The sequence below is a fragment of the Limulus polyphemus genome, unplaced genomic scaffold, assembly GCF_000517525.1.
Source record: "Limulus polyphemus unplaced genomic scaffold, Limulus_polyphemus-2.1.2 Scaffold5581, whole genome shotgun sequence".
Taxonomy (NCBI): domain Eukaryota; kingdom Metazoa; phylum Arthropoda; class Merostomata; order Xiphosura; family Limulidae; genus Limulus; species Limulus polyphemus.
The window spans coordinates 43,193-50,320 of record NW_013671191.1 but is presented as its reverse complement, the minus strand read 5'-3'; positions in this window follow the sequence as shown (position 1 = coordinate 50,320).

The following is a 7,128-nucleotide window of genomic DNA, read 5'->3' as shown; positions in this document are numbered from 1 at the left end:
AGACGAAGCAATGTTCGCACGTTGGAAACGATGATCATCGGAGAGTTCGTGAGGCACCAAAACACCTTTTTTATGGAGTTTTCCCATATTCCTTAGACGTTTACGTATTGTTTCATGAGAGACACGCAATTTCAGGGCCCATTTCACGATGTTTATTTTTTTGTTTTTAACTATACACAAAGCTATACGAGGGCTATCTGTGATCTGCCCATCATGGGTATCTAAGCCCGATTTCTAGCGTTGTAATTCCGCAGACATACCGCTGTGCCATTGCCCCCCCCCTCCATTTCACGAGTGTGTTGCCCCAAAATTAGGAAAAACATAAATTTTGACTGGATCTATTTCATAACGGGATATCGAATATATGCTAATATATAATGTTCAGATATATTGATAGTCATTTGTTACCTAACATTATATCATCATATGAAGGTCAAATCAAGGTAGCGCTACCTCTGAATCTATAAGTAACAGGTAAAATGTGTCAATACAAAAGTTATAGCGCACCATATGAAGGTCAAATCAAGGTCAGCGTTACCTATGAATCTATAAGTAACAGGTAAAATGTGTCACTACAAAAGTTATAGCGCACAGCGACATTATTCCAGAAACATTGTTTTCCTTATGGGTTTCGCACAAATTTGCATAAATATTTCTATCAGTAATACTTCGCTTTAATACATGGTGAATTGTAAAATTATGCTAATGTGTGCATTTGGATGGCATTGATTTCACCTTTATAACTATGACTTGTGTCATTTAACAAATGGACTCCAGTATCCATAAACACCCTACGTCAACAGATTTTCGATATTCCACACATACTTCACAACAATAAGAAAAATCAAGACTTTATCTCGTGATATATGATATTGCAATATCTTATTATGAGAGTTTTATCACATACAAGTTTAAACATGTATATCAAGTTATATATATATATATTCTTACATTTTTCATGTGTTTTGAAAATGAAAACTACTATCTAAATTCTTATCCCACAAAGATAGTAAGTATGTTCAGGATTTTGTTGTAAAACGTTTTCATGTAAATACATCGAAAAGTATAGCACATAAAGTGAGTAAGCTAAAGCTAACCCATGAAGACGGAACAATACTTAACTTAAAGGTGGGGACAGTATTTAATTTAAAATAATTTAATCACTTAAACTGGAACTTATTTTAGAACAAAAATGTATTGGTGGGCTGTAATATTTCTGACTACCCTGTTGATTTAGGCGTATCTGACTATTTTGTTGCTTTAAAGTGTGGGCCTATCTCAAATACAAAACCAAAATTTATTTAATACTTGTATAAGAAATTTCATTACGTCTAAGCTAGTTTTATAGACACAAATAAAATAACACAATATCCCACTGTTATAACTATAACATATAAATGGAGTAAGCTAGGCTCATTATTTTGTATCTATAAGTGAATACTACACTCTCTGTTCTTCGGTGGGTTAAATGGAAATTTACGGACTTACAACGTCAAAGTCCGGTGTTCGGTTTTTCGTGGTGGCTACAAATAAACAAACTACATTTTATATTAATTTTACAGGGAGACAAAAATTAAAGGAATGAGACTTTTGACAAACCTGGCTATCCAAAATAGTCCATCTGTGATAAATGAGCTTCCTGTGGTGGTTCAAGCCTTAGTGGAAGAAGTTCAAAATTTAAGATCAGCAGTATCTCTTACTGCCATACACACCCTGGGAGAAATGTTTTGTACTTTGACGTATATATTATGCTTATTATCATTGTTGACATGTGTAATATAGAATAAAGAAACGGATTCCAAGACTGACATTCGACAAAATACATCAACATTTGTTAGGTCTTTCCACATGGTATACACTGTTAACATCAATAATTAAACATTTACTAAACCGTTAGTTTCTCACAACTTTACATTTCACCTTTCAGTTAACACTATTAACCAATACATATAGAATATTTCTCTCTTGTATAAGCATTAACTTCCTTTAGTAAATTACATTAATTGAACATAAGAGATAGCAATTCTATAGTTACGACAGAGTTGGACTGGTATACTTCTGGAGGTTGGAAATCTTTATATTCATGGTTTCTTGGATAATTCTGGCTTGGAACTATTAACAGCTCCTTGAAGAACACCGATTCTTCCTGGAGAACTGATTTTTAGCTCCAGACACGAGTTGTTATAATATAATTTCTCTGTATTCTTTTGACCTTCCAAATAGTATTTCTAACTACCCGCAAGTGGTTCTAACACTTTATTGGTCAATCTGTGCAACTTCCTGGGCTAATCCAAAGCAAGAACCAAAAACTCTCAAGTGATTGGTTACTGTGATGGTGAGTGCTCCGGTTGCCTTTTTACTTGTACTGCTACACTGGTCTGGAGTAACAGATCTCACATCAAAGCACTGATTTGAGATGCTAACATAAACTTTTTAGTGGCCTTTACAGTGCTACTAACTCGACGTCAGTAACTTATCACTGTCAATAATGGCTGGAGACGGCTTGGATTAAAGTTTTTCTTCATTACCCAAATCATGTCAGTGTACAAAATCTGAGCTAGACTTATTTTCTTTCCCTTCCACACAAACATTGACTGAGGAAGAAGAAGAAAAAAAAAAGGAATATCATCCTCTATCTTAGTGACCGACAGAGGACCTATCGAGTTTTCTATATCGGGATCAGGAGATGAATATTTAGACCCAGCCCAATCGTATCTTCATTTACAGACAAAAGTTGTCAAGCCTGATGGTACTGATATAAAAAAGGATGAAGATACTTCTACACCTGTTAACTTGTTACTTCATTCTCTATTTTCTCAAGTAGATGTACACCTGAATGATAAACTCATTTCTTCGTCTTCCAACCTTTGCACATATAAGGTCTACATACAAACTTTACTGAGCTATGAAGCAATTGGATATTTTTGAGGGAATTTTACAATTGGTTCAGTATTTTTAATGTTCAAAAGTTAAGAAAGAAGCTGAAAAACAAACATGTAGAAATGGCGTAAGTAGGGACGCCTGTATTACGAAATTAAGTAAGGAACTAGGTGAAGCACAGTCAGCTGGTTAGTTAGTATTGAGAATCACAAGTTAAAAATTATTAAAAATTAAGCTATAGCGAGGACGCTGAGAAAAACGCTGGTCACGAGCTTGACAGTGATAATTCGATGACGAGGAACCCACTTTGAGACTAATAATGGCTGGAGACGGCTTGAATGGGTACCTGATGATGACAAAACCTTGTCGAAACGTTGTACATTTGCTGTTATGTTAAACTTATAATCGACTCCAGACTTTTTTGACAACTAATCATGACTCTCCTACCACATGAAATTCAAAATATCTAAAGCTAAGAGACGAAGAACCACTGGACCTTGCTCTTTTTTCTTTTTATTATGTAGAACTTCTCTAGCCAGATTCTGAACTCCTTGTATTGCTCATCATTTTCCAGCATTAAGAAAAGGTTTTCTTTGTATGACATTTGATGATAATTTTATGCCTGACGGAACAGTTTGTTTCTCTATGGTTAATGCTCTTTTTTTTCACAAATGGTGTAGCTGAACGAAACAAGTTGTTCAGAACGTCTCCCAATCCGTGTTCCCGTCGCCATTGACTACCAACATAATAAGGTAAACCGTTTCCCATTTGGTAATCGTAATAGGCGTCATAGACGACTGGTTCTTGATTGTAAGGAACTCTGATGATGAAGCGTTACGATCACTCTTCCTTGTTCAAATAAGATAGGTCGACCAATGTCGTCCTTTATATCGATGTCTGAACGTTTTGCTTAGAAACCGGTCTGTTTTGAGGATCAGTAAATGTTTCAGTGATAATGTCTCAATTCTGACCTTTAATTTGAACGATCGGTGGTACATATGCATCACCAACAATACCAGGTTGATGTTGTTGTTATTAAGCACAAAGCTACACAAACGGCTATATATGCTCTGCTCATCACGTGTATAGAAACCCGGTTTCTAGCAGTATAAGTCTGCAGACATACCACTGTGCCACTGGGGGGCACACAATACTAGGATCCACAATATCTGACTAAACATAGAGCGAATAAAATCCACCATGCGTGTTAACAACATATGGACCTGTTGTGGGCTCTGTTATCGTGTGATTATTATTAAATCCAAGTACTAGTGGTAGTACAGGATTGAGTGTTTACGTTCATGTTTACTTTTCGGGTGAACGAATCATAAATAAATATAAGTTCATTGTCGAGTTTAGGAAATGTATCTTCTACTTCGTTAAAGATTCTAATTCAATCTTCAGGTTCTTTGTAATGACCTGGTCTAATATAATTTATTATAGTAGCAGAGTTAGAACCTGAAAGTATGATATCCATCCTGTACCATCAGGTACGTTATGCCAGCTATGAGTAATTCGACCAAGGCCACTTCTCACGAACCTTCAAGGTTGATAGATCTCGGTAGATAAAAGAATTAGTTTGTCAGAGTATTACTAGCAAAGTAATTCATAGAACTGTTACTAGGTAACGTCACATACGTTTTTTGATGTTGTTGTTTTGAAGTTAAGCACAAAGTTACACAATGGGCTATCTGTGCTCTGCCCACCATGGGTATTGAAACCAGATTTCAAGCGTTGTAAGTCCGCAGACATGCCGCTGTGCCTCTGGGGAGCTCAGTAGGAGGGTTTCGCTTACAACAAATGTAAATTGTACAATATTTAAAATATTAAACACGAAAAAATTTCATAAATCTAAAATAAGTTACACTTAGTTGTTTTCCTCTGTACTACTTTTTTTACAACTGAGCCACCGGGAAGTGGCGGATATTAAGGAAACTTATAAACATCTCATTTTAAACAATAAATATTTGCAAGAGTATAAACTAACCCAATACAAGCAATCATAACATGGAAGAATCTACAGGTTACATTTAGTAGAAATGACCATGATAATTGTATATTAAATTTTCTTATTAATTCAATGTTACACTCCTTTTTACCAGCCTCATATCGGTCAGTTAATTGCCTTATTTCAATTACTCTTTCCTCAGTTTTTCATGGTTATACTGCTTGTAATATCTAAATATTATTTTTAACACTTATAAAGTATACATAATAATATTGTGTAATTTTATTATGAACGTTCAGCTGTCGTATTCGAAGTCTCCCTACGTAAAGTACTGTGACGGTGCTACCATCTGTCTTTAACAAATAACAACTTCTCAAAAAACATGGATTTTTGTAATCCTAAAATCACTAGTCGATTGCTTAGAAACTACTATGTTTATGTTGTAATGAAAGAGGCTACAACGAAGAAAACAAAGAATCGCATTCTTAGTATTCCTTACGCTTCGTAGTTCTCTTTGATTGGATTCAAACGTTTTTGGGGTAAACTCTTTCTGGTCGCTTTAACTTCAACAGGAACCCCATCATTATTGGATCCACAACACAATGTTTACGTTGCATTTGTAACTGAGACTAGGAACAACACGACTTACGGATATTCTTACAGTAGTGTTGATTAGTGATTAGTTTAGCACAAAAAAAATATATCTTCTATAGATAAATTTATTTCAGAACATCAATATCAATTCCAACATGGCGGCCCCTGCTATTACAGTTTTTAAGGCTAAAGTCACCTGAACGAAATTTGTTGAACCATCGTTGACACTTACGAACGTTCAAAACATTTCCATAAACTTCTTTTATATTCTTTGTGGCTACAGAGGCGTTGTTTCCCTTTTTGTATTCAAACATCATTACATGTCGAATGTGTATCTCGTCATGTGCCATCACTATAAGGGATTAGAGTACATTAAACTTTACACATTATATAGGCTACACTAACGTGACGTTTAGGCGGTTCGTTTAACTATTATACGTGATGTACGTTTTTTGGAGTGGTGGTTAATGAAAGTGTTCCAAAACGCGACATTAATTTCTTGACGACCTAATGTTAGTCTATGATATTAAGAAAGTAAGTAGTGTCCTTTATGTAAGAAGGAAGGGTACAGCGAATACATTTTGTGTTGGTCAACATACGCGGACAACTTTTCAGTAGCCATGTTTATGTTATAAATTATGAGCCGGCCAAGATTGTTTGGTTTGTGTATCTTTGGTAAGAGCTAAAATCTATCAGGAAAAGCTTCTCTGGATATCAAATACTGAAAGTTTTATTTTCTGTTGTTTTTAATTTTATTGTTTTGAGGAGTTCTGTAAGTTTATCAGTTATGGTCTTAATAAACTGAGTTGTAGAATCATGTAAAGAGTTTTTCTGTAGAAATGAGAGTCCACTAGTTGCCGGTTATATTCCGTGATATCGTCATCTTTGTTAAGAACAACAATATCTCCACCCTTGTCTGCTTGGCTTTATTATGATATTGTTGTTTGATATAATATTGTTTAAAGCACTTCTTTCATATTGGTTAATATTATTAGGACATTACTGGAAGATTTTAAGGTCTGTATTATGTCATTTTCTACTGTTTTAATATAACTCTCTAAATGTGGTTCTCTGTTTGGTGGAGGTGTCCATAAAGACTTTTCTTTAAAGTTAGTGTATGTTGAATTTCAGTAGGGTGGGGTTCATTGTTAAAAAAAAAATCTCGATGTCTTAGTTTACTGGAGAATTCATGAAGGTCAGAAAAAAATTCGGGCTTATTAACAGCTGTTATTTGGGCAGAAGTTGAGACCTTCATTAAGGAGACCGAGTTCTGGTTCAGAGAGAGTTATGTCTAGAATGTATCAGTTCTCTTTGTAAATTGTTGTAGTTCTTTTTAAGAAGGAATGTATCAGTTCTCTTTGTAAATTGTTGTAGTTCTTTCTAAGAAGGAATGTATCAGTTCTCTTTGTAAATTGTTGTAGTTCTTTTTTAAGAAGGAATGTGTCAGTTCTCTTTTAAATTGTTCTTTTTAAGAAGGAATGTGCCAGTTCTCTTTGTAAATTGTTGTAGTTCTTTTTAAGAAGGAATGTATTAGTTCTCTTTGTAAATTGTTGTAGTTCTTTTTAAGAAGGAACGTATCAGTTCTCTTTGTAAATTGTTGTAGTTCTTTTTAAGAAGGAACGTATCAGTTCTCTTTGTAAATTGTTGTAGTTCTTTTTAAGAAGGAACGTATCAGTTCTCTTTGTAAATTGTTGTAGTTCTTTTTA